Genomic DNA, 16,379 nt, shown 5'->3' on the forward strand with positions numbered 1-16,379 from the left:
CATCTTCAGTTGAGCGCTCAGTTCGCTACGTGTTCAACGTTTAACATTATTTGTGAGATTAACATTTATTTGTTTGTTATCTTTTGCGTTTTAACAAAAGGACAATTTACCACATCTGTTAAATATTGTACTGGAGTAAATGGTGATTTATTCATATTTTTTCGGCATTGTGATGTATAGATTTTTTTTTAAATGGGCGCGCGAGACACATTTTTTAGTTGTAAATAAATAGTTCTGCAGATAATCGGATTCTGCGCCTCACTTGGATCTGTAAACACTGCAAATCTACTTTTATTCTTCGTTTGATGAAGTGATTTGCCGTTTTTAAACATTTTCACCCTTTATATTTGTGTGATGAAATACTTTGTTTGCTAAATCTGCACACGAGAAGACTTCCGTGAGGTGATCTGAGGTAAACTCTGAGGTAAATTTTATATTTACATATTCCTTTTAGTATATTTATTCCTATTTAGTGTCCCAGTTCATGAGTACATTAAAATATAATATATGTTGGCATTTATCCTGGACCAAAGTCTATAAAATATAACTTTAATTAGATTCAGTTAAACTTGCTATAATTAGTTTGCTATCTTGCATCTATTGCACCAGTTTACTCTTAAGATTCATTGTTTTTGTGTCCTTTTATATTTAGCAAATATTTATAGTGAATTACTACATTTGTTTTGTGATTAAATATATTTTATGCTGAAAGATTTATACATTTTATCAAAGTAAATGGGATTTATTTCTTATAAAACATTGTTTCACCCAATTCAACATTTGGCCAAGAATCTAACATCAACCCTGGTTATCTGCAGGTAAGGTGGTAACCTTATTGTATTAACCATAGTAAATTCAGTAACTTTTTGTTCATATCATCTTGGACTTACAGTGACACCTAAGTGTGGATGCTGCTTCATTCAAAATCAGTTCTTTTCAGTTACAGATCCCACTGTAGAAATTCACTATTCACAATCAGCCATGAATAATTTAATCCATGAGTGAAAGTAACAAGATGGTTACTGAGATTAGGCATGTCATTTGATTCTAAAATGGCCGCCCCCCATGAGGCACCCCTGCCCCATGTCCTCATCTCATGTGAGCGGTCATGATTTTATACGTTTCAAAATTGCAATTAATTTATTTAAGAGTAAAACTTTATTACTGGGGAAAAAATAACTGAGTGTACCTTTAACACATACAACTATATTAATATAATGTAAAGATGATAAACATATTAGCGACTGCTGTTACGAAAATATATTTTGTTTGTTGGAAGCGAGTAGTATTTCAGCATTGAGTTCACATCCAGATGAAGATGAAATCGGCAGTAATAAGTCTTACGGACCGAGAGCCATTAACAGGATTCTTCAAAAAGGGCTTTAGTTCACACACTGTGACCTTTATGTCATAAAACTTGGAATCCTGGAAAAATGGAAGCGATATGTCTGACTTAACATCAATGAATGTGAATCTGCTTCATTTCAACTGCTATAGAACAAAGCAGGACTTGTGACATTGACACAGACCTGCAATTCTCCGCCCCCAGGGGAAATACAAACCTTTCTCACAAGACTTCAGCATTCTGTGGCTCATCTGCTGCATAACACCATACTGTAGCAGTGGCAAGCTAACCAATTGTACCATCTACGTTATTTTGTTTAACAGAGCTGTATAATCATATAATAATGTTTTAGACTTTGATGAATGTCAGTCCATTATAGTGATGATGATGTTTTTTATTCAGATGTTCATCATGAGAGAGCAGGTGGATGTGATTCATGCTGGAGAACAGCAGATGCTGCAGACACCAGTGAAGATTGAAGTGAAGCAGGAGATAAAAGAAGAAAACACAACAGAGGAACAACAGACTGATGAAGATGATGATGAACAGCAGATGCTGCAGACACCAGTGAAGATTGAAGTGAAGCAGCAGGAGATAAAAGAAGAAAACACAGCAGAGGAACAACAGAGTGATGAAGATGATTCTACTCCTTCAGGTATGTTTTAGTATTTTGTTATCACATTCTTTCTGGTTATATCTAGGGATGTCACGGTGTGAATTTTTTATAGTACGATTATTGTCTGAAAAAACAAAATTTCATGATAATAAAACCCTCTACAAACATATCACAACTTAAGTTTTATTGCAGCATTCGTTAGGACATGCAGTTAACATATATATATTCCTACTTCATTTTTATTACCATGTTGGTCGAGGTTCCAAGCAAGCCGAGCCGATACTAAATGTGACGTCAAAATCTTGCAGATCACTGATTGGTCAGAGAGAATCATCACTACCAGCATCGCTGGATTTAGTACACGGGACATCAACCCGCCAGTTTTAAAGTTAGCAACAGCGATAGCAGTATCATTTGTTCACGCAACTTTCGAATTGTAAAAAGAAATGGCTGTGTGCAAAACCACGGCGTGGACAATAAACGAGGTGCAGACGTTCCTCTCGTTAGCGACGAACGAAACGTCGTCGAACGAAAAGTCTCTCAGGAAGCATCTCAGCTGTTACCCGCACACGGCTACCACCGAACCTACCAACAGTGTAGGGAACAGTAAAAAAAAAAAAACTTGTGACTACAGAACCTTCAAAGTCCACAACAGCCGGAGTGATTAAACCAAATGGAAGCTATCTATGGTAATCGACCGACGAGCAATGGGAGGGAGAATGCCCTGGACTCAGCCACGGCGTTGTTGGAGTCCACGATGGAGGATGTTATGTTAACTCTATACTCTGCTTGAAAGCTTCACTTTTAGTTGACCAACTACTGGAAAGCTTCTAAAAAAAACAGGCCAATTTAACTGTTACACTTGTGTAAAATCAACATGCAGCAACTGCTTTATGCAGCGTAAGGAGCTAGTAGCTTACAGCTAGCGGTCGTGTTATTGTTTTGGTCAGTTTGGGTCGTGTTTAAGATTTTGTCACAGCAGTAGAGGCGGCACAACTATGACGATCAGCCTATAGTCCCACCCACGTTGAGGTGGCACAAAACAGCAGTGAAAAGCAAGCTCAGAAAAGTAAATCGAGCAGAGACGAACCGTAAAGTGCAGTGGAAAGTGCCATAAGACTTCAGCTTACTTCCATTGAATACTGTACCTATAGGTCTGCAAGGTGTTGCTCAGTGCATCTTTAAGAAATGCCATCTTGGACTTTTCAAACTTGTCCCCTTGCCGCAGGGTGGCACTAAAAATGTGGTTTGTGAGGGAGAACCATTCCCTGGTGTGTCCCAGGATAAAATATAAAAAAGATGTAGTGATGACAAAATGTAAATTTTACCTGCAACATTTAAAATTACCAACCAACAAGTATTCTTTCTAAATGTTGAACAACTAAAATTAATTTTACTGCCACTGTTACAGTTTGTGAAGAGAGTAGGAAGGAATATCAATAATTGGGTATCTCTGAGGGCTTTTTGGGATTTTTTTTTTTTTTGGACAAGCTTATATTTTGGAACCAAATGTTATGAAAAAATATTTTTATTTCCCATCTTCACACCAATAAAGTGCAGTGCAACCAGAATATTAAAAATACCTCACTGAAGAACAGATGAAGCCAACAATACTACATCAAAAAGACAATACATTTTGGAGGAAAACATTTGGTTGTTATTTCTGATGAAAATGCCTTGTCCTATTTTACCTTCTATAGGCATTTGTAAATACATTTACATTTATTCATTTGGTAGGCTTTTAGCCAAAGCGACTTACAATAGAAGAAAACATATGCGAATCATCTTAAGGAGTCAATGTTATGAAAAGTGCCATATTGCAAAGTTTCACTGGCATCAGAATAGTATTCAAAACAGATTGAAGTGCAACAAGATTTTTTTTTTTTTTAGTGACTAGTTAAGTGCTCATGTGTTTTTAACTAGTTTTTTGAAGACCGAGTGAGTCAGCTTCACGGATGGAGTTGGAAAGGTCATTCCAACAATGTGGTATGATGAAGCTGAAAGTCTGGGAAAGTGTTTTGGTGCCTGTTTGTGTCGTTCCTTAGCCGACCGCAGGCTTCTAGTGGGCGTGTAGCTCTGCAGAAATGGTTTTAGGTATGCTGGAGCCAAAGAGTGGTGTAACATGCTCTCTTTGGTTCATTAAAGACTAGATGTGCTGCTGCATTCTGGATCATTTGCAGAGGTCTAATAGCACATGCAGGAAGGCCTGCAATGAGAGAGTTACAGTAGTCCAGTCTAGTTATGACAAGTGACTGAACAAGCTGTTGTGTGGCATGTTCATAGAGGAAGGGTCTTCCTGATATTGTAGAGTGTAAATCTACATGATCTTGCAGTCTTTGAGATGTGGTCTGTGAAATTTAGTTTGTTATTGATGGTTACCCCTAGATATATGACTGTTTTGGAAGGCATTACTGTAGTATACCCAGCTGCAGGGTTGGCTGGAAAGACAAGGAGTTCGGTCTTGGCTGGGTGGAGTTGCAGGTGGTGTTCCTTCATCCACGCAGAGATTTGAGCAGTCATTGTGGTGTCATTGGGCTGGAAAGACAAGTAGAGTTGCGTGTCGTCAGCATAGCAGTGGTAAGAGAAACCATGTGCCCGAATGATGTTGTGTATATAGAGAAGAGAAGTGGCCCAAGCACTGATCCCATAGGTACCCCATTAAGTAACTGATGTGGCTTGGATACCTCATCTCTCCAAGCTACCTTGAAGGACCTACCTGAGAGATAGGAGTTAAACCAGTCAAGCACAGCTCCTGTGATGCCCAGAGTAGAGAGGGTAGAGAGTAGGATCTGATGGTTCACTGTGTTGAAGGCTGCAGAAAGGTCCAGCAGAATCAGGACGGATGATTTGGATTCAGCTTTCGCCAGAATCAGCGACTCCGTGACAGACAGCAGGGCAGTCTCGGTGGAGTGTCCACTTTTGAAGCCTGACTGATTGTCATCCAGCAGCTTGTTCTGTGAGAGATAGGCAGTGATTTGATTGAAAACTGCCCTCTCAAGTGTTTTTGCCATGAATGGGATGAGAGAGACTGTGCCCGGTTGCATAAAGCACCTTAAGTTTTTCCGTTAAGTGTGGGACTTAAGGCGTGATTTCCCCTTAACTAAGGGAATGATTTAAGGGTGTTACATATAATCCCTTAAACAGTTCTCTTAGGTAAGGGAAACCGTTAAGTGTTTCACGGCAGCGATCCAGGTTTGCCGTTATAAAAATCTATTGTTGCCATAGATACGCTACTATACACATTAACCTAGGAGCTTTAAAACCACGAATAGCCTACAATAGATAAAGAAATGGATAAGGAAAACAAAAAAGAAAGCCAAATTGGACAGAGGATGAGAAGTGTATTCTTCTTGATGAATATGGGAAAAGAAAAGCAATTTTAAGAAGCAAATTTAATCCCGTTATAACTGCTGGCAAAAAAAAAAATAAAAAGTGGGAGGAAATAACCGAGAAAATTAACGCAAGTAACTTAGGAGTAAAGCGGACTGTTTCAGAGGTAATAAAAAATATGAAAACGTCTCTGTGGGGGCAAAAAAAGAAATAAGCCTTCATAAGAGGTAACAAAACTGGTAAGAAAAAAAACGCTCTTTGTTTTTTCCCTATTTTCTTCGCACGCACAGAGTGCATTTTGTTACCATATCATAGAGCTAACGATAACAAAACTGCAGGTGGAGGACCACCGCCAACAGAATTGTCAGACACTACTAAACTGGTCCGAGACATCCTTGGGGCGGACTCACCTGTCCTGGCTGGCATCCCTGGTGGCTTAGAGAGTGAAGCGACTCAACCAGAGGAATATAACACGGAGTGAGAGAACATTATTGTCTTAAATCAAATAAAATGTATCACTATGAGGATAAACGATATGAAGATCACCACAGGCGTAAGAAAATATTTTTTTATTTGTATATAAATATCAGTTTTGATTGGTATTTCTTTGTTTCATGCGTTAGACCTTTCCAGCAATCAAAGCAGCTTCAACACCGACAGAGCGCCAGCAGTACGCCAAACCAGGCAGCAAAGTGAGTTATTGCTTATTTGTTAACAATTATTTTAGTTTTGTTAATTTGACTTAGAACAGCCCCAATATTATTTATTATATTATATTTCATAATTCCTCCAAAACACTTGCGAATTGCAGAAAGACGCAAACCCTCTCCAGCCTCTACAAGAGAAGAAGTGCTGGAACTGCCGAGAGACGTCCTACAGCTACAAAAGACAAAACTGCAATTAGAGATCGAAAAACTTAAAAAGGAGAAGGAAAATCAAGACCTTTACAACATCATTCTTAAAAACAAACTTTTGCAGCTACAAAGTGAAGGGAAAATAACAATCACATCAATTGATGAATAAATACATTTTATGACAGATCTGAAAAGTTTTGTATTTATTTATGTAATTACAAGGACAGATATATTAACAAAATACCAATAATAATAGCAAAATACAATATAGCTAATACATTCATATATAATATTAATACTAAATAGCACTAGCCTATAAATTAAAATGGTTCAAAGGGTTCTCCCTATCCCTAAAAATTCTTCTTGGCACATAATGATCTTCAGCTGGTTCCATAAATTCAGCCATGTCGTCTTATTTTTGTCTGCGTTACTCTTAAGGTAAAGTTTTCCTAACCTTAAACTGTACTTAGGAAAATTACAGTTAAGGGGCTTTGTGCAACACTTAACGTTTTTTAAGGGATTACTTAAGTAAAAGATAGACACCTAAGGGTAATTCTAAGGGTGTATGATGTTTCAGTAAAAAAAAAACTTAAGGAACACTTAAGGGTGTTGCAGAAAAAACCCTTAGGTTTAAGGGAAACATAAGGGCGAACTTAAGGGAAAATTACACTTAAGGTGCTTTATGCAACCGGGCACTGGTCTGTAGTGTTCTATTTGTTTGGGGTTAAGTGTGGGTTTCTTCAGCAGTGGGGTTACTCGAGCCTGCTTAAATGTAGTGGGTAAAGTGCCTGTAAGCAGTGACATGTTAATTATGTGTGTGAGTGCAGGTAGGATGGATGGAGAGATGTCCTTGGGAAGGTGAGAAGGAATGGGGTCAAGGAAACAGGTAGTGGAGTGATTGGAGAGGAGTTTAGAGACCTCTGTGCCAGTCAGAGGAGAGAACATGGAGACAGAGGAGTTGCATACAAGAAACGGTTGTTTGACAGGGTGAGGTGCTGAGAATTTATTGTTGATGGTTGTAACCTTATTAGTAAAAAATGTTGCCAAGACATCTGCTGTCAGTGGTGGAGGGGGAGGGCAGAGAAGTTTGTTGAATGTTCCAAGCAAGCTGCAAGTGTCTGTGGTGCTGTTGGTCTTGGTCTGGTAATAGTTTTTTTTGCAGATTTAAAGTTATCTGAAAAAGTTGCAAGCAGAGTCCGATACTTACCTAGATCTGTTGGATCTTTTAGAATTCTGCCATCTCCTCTCAGCTGCCCTGAGGTCAGTCCGATGTTCATGAAAGACGTGTAGTACATGCTGGCCTAGATGTCTTCTTGCATGTTTTTCTTTGATTTAAATATATTATTGCTTGAGTCTTGTAGCAAATAGATCCTGAAGTTAAAGACTATATATATATATATATATATATATTAAATTACTTCTGTAAATTACTACAGCCTATATATGGCATTGTAAAAAAAACTCTTTACCTTAAACGATAAAAGGCATTACTGATATCACATCTATCTAGCCAACTCTGTTTTCCATAACACGATCTGGAGAAAGCGGAGGTGTTAACTCATCCTCGATCACTTTTACTGCTGCTGAAAGTGTAAATCAGGTTGATCTGGTCCAGGGTCCTTTTTATCCTTTTTTTTTTTTTTTCTTCAGGTGATTTTTTATTTTTTTTTCCTTTAAAGATAAAACTGAATTTTCTTTAATTTGGATGAAATGCTGTGCCAACCTGAAACATTCAACTTCAACGGGGTTTAAAATCTCAACTAATGAGCGTTATTGAGAACAGTCGAGAATCGTCCAATAACATGAGGTCAAAAAAACAATATTGATATACTACCAACAAAATTGGAAGTGTCGGGAGTGCTGGAAAACCGATTAACAGTTTGTGAAACTTCCAGTGTTCAAAATGGTTACTGTGCACATCCCTAGTAAATAACAAATTTTATGGAGAAATACAAGCAATATTTTGGTACATTCTACTCTAACAATAAGGAATAATGACATTGAAAGCTGAACTCATCAGCATCCATTCAACCATCTTAATTTCAAAGTGTGCTTTTTTTTTCTCTTCAATCTCACATGCTCCATCTCTGTCATATGAAGGTTTGAGTAATCTGAGACAACCTGTATCACATTTTGTAATAATATAGTGATGAAAGTAATACTTTTCTGTCAGATTTTGCATTTTTATGCCTCTATCAAATGCTATAAATGAATATAATCATAAAATTAAGTTATTAATCTGAATTGATGGTACAATTATTTACCTTTTGCAGAGCAAAAAAAAAATAGGTTTGATCTGCCATTTATATTGGGGTTTAATTTGTTTTGTTTACTGTGTTCATTGCAGAGCTGATGGAAGTGGAGGAGAAACATAATGATTTCATAACTGGAGAAAAATCTATGAGTTGTTCAATGACTGAAAATGATTTATCTCCAAAAAAACTTCAAAGAAGAGGAGCCAAGAAATCTTTCACCTGCTGTCAGTGTGGTAAAAGTTTCACACTTAAAGGCAATCTTAATACACACATGAGAGTTCATAGTGGAGAGAAGCCTTACACGTGCCTTCAGTGTGGGAAAAGTTTCACACATAAAGGCAATCTTAATACACACATGAGAGTTCATACTGGAGAGAAACCTTACACATGCCATCAGTGTGGAAAAAGTTTCAAATGTAAAAGCAGTCTTAATACACACATGAGAGTTAATGCTGGAGAGAGGCCTTACACGTGCCATCAGTGTGGAAAAAGTTTCAAATGTAAAAGCAGTCTTAATACACACATGAGTGTTCATACTGTAGAGAGGCATTACACATGCCATCAGTGTGGGAAGAGTTTTGCAAATGCAGACAATCTCAAGAATCATCTCCTCTGCCACTCTAGAGAAAGACCATTTGAATGTGATAAGTGTGGGAAAACATTTGTTGTAGCAGCATACCTAAAAAAACACCAGAAAACCCACACAAAAGAGAAACATTACAAGTGTTCTTTTTGTGAAAAGAGTTTTGCACACCTGTCCTATTTGAAAATGCACCAGAAAATACATACCGGTGTGGGCGTTCACATGTGCTTTGAATGTGGGAAGATCTTTATTACAACCAGCAGCTTGAAAGAGCACCAAAGAATTCATACTGGAGAGAAACCATACAAGTGCTCACACTGTGAAAAGAGTTTCAGTAAGTCACAATGCCTAAAAACACATGAGAGAACTCATACTGGAGAGAAACCATACAAGTGCACACCGTGTGGAAAGAGTTTCATTTCATCAGGAATCCTGAAAACACATGAGAGAACTCATACTGGAGAGAAACCTTACAAGTGCTCACACTGTGGAAAGAGTTTCACTTTTTTTGGAAACCTGAAAACACACGAGAGAATTCATACTGGAGAGAAACCTTACATGTGCTCCCACTGTGAAAAGACATTCAGTAAGTCAGAACACCTGAAAACACATGAGAGAATTCATACTGGAGAGAAACCTTACAAGTGCTCCCACTGTGAAAAGAGTTTCACTCTGTCAGGAAGCCTGAAAAAACACGAGAGACTTCATACTGGAGAGAAACCTTACAAGTGCTCACACTGTGGAAAGAGTTTCACTCGGTCAGAATCACTGAAAGCACATGAGAGAATTCATACTGGAGAGAAACCATACAAGTGCTCACACTGTGGAAAGAGTTTCAGTAAGTCACAAAACATGAAAATACATGAGAGAATTCATACTGGAGAGAAACCATACAAGTGCTCCCACTGTGGAAAGAGTTTCACTCTGTCAGGAAGCCTGAAAAAACATGAGAGACTTCATACTGGAGAGAAACCTTACAAGTGCTCACACTGTGGAAAGAGTTTCACTCGGTCAGAATCACTGAAAGCACATGAGAGAATTCATACAGGAGAGAAACCATACAAGTGCTCACACTGTGGAAAGAGTTTCAGTAAGTCACAAAACATGAAAATACATGAAAGAATTCATTCTGGGAAAAAAACCATACCACTGCTCTTCATGTGAGAAAAGTTTCATCTCAGCAAGTTCTTTATGGCAAAATGAAAAAGGTTTGCCCACATAGTCACAGTGAGTAAGAATCATCTTCTGGTCCAAAGATATCAAGTAAATAGTGATAATAAATCCAAAGATTGAATTTCACTGTAAAAAATAATTTTGACATTTAGTTGTATCAAGGTGATATTTTTGGATACTGCCCTCATGTAAACCATCTAAACATCTATTGCTAAACACTCATGCATGGTGAACATACGCAAGTTTCCTTCTTTACTATGACTAATGTGGACCTGCTTTCAAAATTGACCGCAGTCTGAACAGAAGGAAATCAGAAATGTCCACTAGGGCTTGACATTAACGCTTGTCCAGGACGAGAGGAATATTGGAGGGGCAAGTGATAGAGAATTTTACTTTTAAAGGAAGACTTTTTGTTTTTGGCATCTACATAAACTCTAGATGTTATCAAGAGATTTTCTAGGTGTAGTGAGATTTCTACTACACCTTCCAGAGGTGTACAACTGTGGTCAGAATCAGTCTGGTCTCCTAAACTGACAACTGCTCTTCGAAACATGTCAGTTCACAAATATATTCATGCTGGCCTGGTACATCTGTCACCCCCCCAAACTATACTGTGTCGAAATGTAAAGCTGTGACTGAATACATTTTTAAACATTTCCATGTAAAATCAGATATTAAAATGTTTTTTTAATTAATAACTTACTTCCATATTACTTCAACCCTTAAACGCATATGACAGGTCTTGTCTATTGACCTGGGACCTCATCCATTTTTTGGAGGTGTCCCCACACCTCTTTAGTATTCCTCAATGTCTCTCTTATAAATAGTGTAACACACAAAAAACATATATTTAAAATATATTTTTTATATTTGCTTCTGTACCAAAAATGTGTAGGGACTTTAGAGAGACTGCAGGTTTTTTTTTCCTTCGAATTAATCATAAAATATAATTAATAGAAGTGCTACTCAAGGTGGTGCTGTTGTCTCAGTGATTGACTTGATTTATATTTGACATTGTTATTTGATGAAGAAACAACATGGAAGTAAACTATAGCAATTTTAACACATGAACAGTATGATATGACAGTAAAATTGTCATTTGGGTGAATTACTGAAATTATGTTAATTAAATTGTGTTTAGACTCAGTAAGTGCCTGAGAAAATAATTATGTGTAGCTTATTTGTATCGTTTGTGCAATGTGTAGGTCAATATGTGTTTGACAGCCAGTTGTCTCACGAAATTTCAGTGTGAAAAAAATGTATCCTGTTCTAGATTTGTCCTGATTTTTTAAAATTTTCTCATTGATATATGAAAAGTAAAACATCAGAAAATATTTTAACCTATTATTTTCTAATTATCTTTAAAAATTGGTGATAAAATGGTCCAAAATGAAAGGAAGAAATTGTTGTGCATTCTGAGATTCTATTCTGCTCACAACATGTCGAACATCGAGGCGGATGGGATACAGCATCAGAAGACCACTATTGTCAGCTAAGAACAGGAAACTGATGCTGCAGTGGGCACAGGCTCACTAAAACTGGACAGTAGACGATTGGAAAAACAGCCTGGTCTGATAAATCTGGATTTCTGCTGAGGTACACAGATGGTAGCCCCACTACAGCCTCAGTTTTCTGTTCTTGGCTGACAGAAGTGGAAACCAACGTTGTCTTCTGCTGTTGTAGCCCATCCGCCTCAAGGTTCAACATGTTGTGCATTCTGAGATGCTATTCTGCTCACAACAATTTTACAGAGTGGTTATCCGAGTTACCGTAGCTTTTCTTTCAGCACTAACCAGTCTGGCCAGTGTAGTGACTGGTAAATTCTAGTGACTGTTGTGAGTGTAAATCTGAGGAGATCAGCAGTTACAGAAGTTCTCAAACCAGCCCATCTGGCACCAACAATCATGCCACTGTTGATCACATTTTTCTCCATTCCGATGGTTAATGTGAAAATTATTTGAAGCTTCTGACACATATCTGCATGATTTTATACATTACAATGCTGCCAATCGCATAATAAGTAGATGTACAGGTGGACACACTAAAGTGGTCGGTGAGTGTATACAGTATGTGAGATTCAAATACTGAGAAAATGCAATAATCTTCAGATACATAATACTAATGGCTTCTACACACTACACGACTTTCAAAGATGTTGGATCATTGTACCGTTCATATTACACAACTGTCTGTTGTTGAAGCTGTAGTGTTTTCAAATTACACGATGAACCAGCGACGGGTGAACACATTACAAAACATTTCACTATTGAGGAATCCCCGACAACTCTGCCTGGACTCACGAGAAGTGATATGAGATACGAAAACAAATGCATGATCTTGCATTTCAGAATATGATGTGTGTGTTTTTAATTGCCTTTACAATATGTGTAAAGGCATCATATGTTTTATTGCTTACACTATGAAAAAGTACCTCCTTCTGAAAAATCTACCTATTTGCATACCTGACTGTCCAAGAGAATGATCAGTTTCTCTCCAACGCTTTTCTTTCTCCACCCGGTTGTGGTACAGTTCAGAGGAACCATCAAATAGGTGCTGGTGCTCCTGCCAATGTTCCACTACTTTTTCCTCCATTTCTTCGGTCCAATGAGACTTTCTTGATACCACAGCCATGCTAGTTGATGTTCAGTTGCAGGTACATCAGGACTCCTCCCACTGAAACTTCCCATGCCCCGTTTCTTGCTCTCTCATTGGATGTAGGTCAACGCTGCAGTTGTATTCAGTCAAAACACATTTCACATTGCACGATTTGGAATCTCAGACAGGTACAGATATTTGACATTTTAGATATCTCGCTCATGTCGGCGCTTCTTTCAAATCAAGTCTTTGATAGTTCATACATTGCAATCATCGCTCACTGGAGCGAGCTCCGATTTGCCCATGATTTCAGGCTTTTGTCAGCAATCTCCACAAAACTGTCTGCAAGTGAAAATCGGGCCTAAAATCATGTAGTGTAAACTCGGCATAAGAAGCTCATTTAATAAAATCATCAGTCTGATGACCGATTTAGTTGTGTGTTGTATTGCACATAAATCTGCACTTTTACGTGAACTGCCGCACTGCACACCAGCTCGCTCCAGAGATAAGATTGCTAGAACAGTGAAACTTGCATGATTCAGTCTGGCTTTGCTCAATATTGCAGTGGCCAGTGGAAAACACTAAACTTATGTGACCCATTTTAGTTCCACTGAGAATATTCTAGTATAAAGTGTTATATGGAGGAAGTCAAACCTTTCTAACTGCTAGACAGCAAATACAGTATAAACAGCACTGACAAGGTAAAGAGGAGACAAATACATCATCAGTTTTTAAAATAGTCTTAACATCATCATCCTTACTAAAATCGATATTTTTAATCCAGTATCACTGTGGAGGGGGGCGTTATTGTGTCTCTGTCAGTGGGGAGAGAGGAAGCGGTAAGAGCCATGGTGATTATTGACTCTAAAGTCCTGTGTCTCATTTCAGTGACGCTGGAGACAGGCTTTAAAAGACCGGCGGAACGCCAAACCAGGAGAGAGAGTTTGAGTCACACACACAACCCTAACTGGAGCTGAACGCTGTAAAGCTATTTATGTAGAATCTGTAAGAGCCTGTAGAGTTTATGTTGACTGTAATCACTAAAGCTGATGAGCTCCTTCAAGCTCAGGCCAAGGATCGACAGGCCTTACGGAGTGAATCATACAATCAGGTACTTGAACAGGTTAAAGTTATAAGATATTTAGGGATATGGATGGATTCTAGGCTGACTTTTAAGATTCGTGTTCAGAAAGTATTAGATAAGTGTAAAAAAGTAATAATTTGTTAAGATGTCTAGCTGGAATGGGGAGCTAGTCGAATATCTTTATAATGAATCAGTGCATTGATCAGGGCCGTACTGGATTATGGATATATAATATATGGGTCTGCGTCATTAGCCTTGATGAGGAAAACTGAAACAGTACCAACACAATCACTAAGAATATGTTGTGGTGCTTTCAGATCCTCTCCAATAACAGCGCTGCAAGTGGAGGTGGGAGAAATGCCCATGTGTATACGCAAGTTTAAATTAACAATGAATTATTGGATTAATATGAAAGGACACTCTGAGACACACCCAGTTAAGGAAATACTAAAAGAGTGCTGGGAGTATGGGAATAATAATATAAGAAGTTTTAGTTGGACAGCAAATAAAGAGGCTGGGAATTACAGAAATTTCAGTTAGTCCAACAATTGTAGTACCAAATATACAGTTCCTCCCTGGTTGTTTCCGCATGGCTCTAGTCGATTTCCATCTACAATATAAAATTAAGAATGAAATATATACAGCTAAGAAGGTTATTGTATAGCAGTATTTAGATCAGGAATACTCTTCAATGCTCCACATATTCACCGATGGTTCAAAGGATCCTACATCTGCTTAGAAGTCAGACACTGGGGATGGTCCTGAGATTTCTTTGGGTACCAGCACATGTGGGAGTACAAGGAAATGAAATAGTGAACAAACTGGCTGAACAGGCAATGGATCATATGGATTTTGAAGTTCATATACCACTCAATAAAGAAGTTAAAGGAAGAATTTGAGAATTTATGAATATAAAGTGGCAAGAAATGTGGGACCAGGAAGAAAAGGGAAGACACCTATACGATATCCAAACACAAGCTGGAAAAGGGAGAATAGGTCTCAATAATAGGAGAGAAGATACAATTATCACTCGGCTCCGAATAGGACATTCTGGCTTAAATCATTCATTGTTCAAAATAGGGAAACATCAAACAGGATTATGCTTGACATGTGGTGAAGCAGAGACTGTTGAACATGTATTATTACATTGTGTCATGTTTACAAGGGAAAGAGAGGAGTTATTGAATAAATGGAGAAATGTAGATTCAATCAATTTCACCTTACCAAACCTATTGAATTGTGCCTCAGGACAGTCAAAAATACACAAAGAGGAATGCTTTATTATCTCAGGAAAACAGGATTTAATTAACATATTATATACAGTTTTTTCCCCCTTTTTATTAATGCTTCACACTCCAGTCCAGTTGGTGGCGGTAATGCACCATGTGTTGGCTTGTCAACCGCCATTGAACAACACCAGAAGAAGAAGAGCTGATAGTTTGGATGCTAACTTCGGTAAGTGTTCAATGTGTTTTACATTATTATTGGCATTTGTATTTATGTTTATTTTTCTGTGCATGATGTTTTTGAAGCTATTTCGTGTTTTAGATGGTTTTGTTAGTTGGTGACATGCATGAGGTGAGAAAAACAGTAAAAACAGTTTAGAGGGGTCGGTTGCATCAGTTATACGTGCGTTGCAATTTAGTCTAGTTGTGTGGTAAATGGGCACTGAGTCACAATTTACACACTACTAAATATTTGAGCGTTGCATCATTAAACTTCGGTAGGATTAGAAACCTTACGGATAAACTAAATATTTACAGCAGCGTCCGACCAGGAGTAACTGATGGAATGAAAAATCAGACTTATTTAATGACATCAATGTTTTATATTTATTCATTTGGCAGAGGATTTTATCCAAAGCGACTTAAAAAAAAAGAGGGAAAACAATCGAATCATCTTAAGGAGACAGTAACCTACTTTCCATCCACTTTTCGCGCTATTTTGTTATCGACAGAAGTGCCTAGAAAAATGTGCGTTTCAATTCAAATGGCCTTTTAACGATACAAATTGTGCGTGATGACGTCATGCCTAAAAAAAAAAAAAAACTTTGTCTTATAAGTTTTGGTTTATTGCAAAATAAATCTGCCCTTAAGCGTTTCCATACACAAATGTGTGTTTATCTCAAATTCGCCTCCCATATGGCTCTAATTTTATTCCTCCTAAGTTTTGGTAAAATGGGGAGAGTATTAAGAAAATTCATTGAAAGTAGGCAGTTTATTGTCATTTTAATTTCACAAATAATTGAAATCAAAAGGGAGCTGCTGCTCTTCTGATAGGACTGTAATATTGGTCCTGATGTTGCCCCTATCACAGGTTGCTACCGGTTCTGATAAAAGCGAATCGTCATGCCCCTTTTCAAGCTGGCATCCTGCACCAAGTATTGGGGGAAACTTTCGGACATCGTATTTCATAGTATTCATAGTATCATCCATTGATGTGTACATGCTGTGTGCACCGATATTAAAGAAAAACATATGCGTTTAAAAAAAAGGGTTTACATATATGATACATTCCTGATATTCAATAGGCTATTTTGAACAA

At 37.8% G+C, this 16,379-nt stretch overlaps 1 protein-coding gene and 1 pseudogene across 1 annotated transcript in view; both read left to right on the top strand.

The window, feature by feature from the left end:
• LOC127625045 (zinc finger protein 271-like) overlaps positions 1–16,379 on the top strand; it is a 38,293-nt pseudogene continuing 21,914 nt past the window's right edge.
• LOC127625007 (zinc finger protein OZF-like) overlaps positions 15,201–16,379 on the top strand; it is an 81,441-nt gene continuing 80,262 nt past the window's right edge. Inside the window, exon 1 of the mRNA XM_052100050.1 lies at positions 15,201–15,290. The gene's annotated coding sequence lies outside the window, so the exon portion shown is untranslated. The remainder of the gene's footprint in view (positions 15,291–16,379) is intronic.

Source organism: Xyrauchen texanus, chromosome 31 (assembly GCF_025860055.1).
Source record: "Xyrauchen texanus isolate HMW12.3.18 chromosome 31, RBS_HiC_50CHRs, whole genome shotgun sequence".
NCBI classification, from domain to species: domain Eukaryota; kingdom Metazoa; phylum Chordata; class Actinopteri; order Cypriniformes; family Catostomidae; genus Xyrauchen; species Xyrauchen texanus.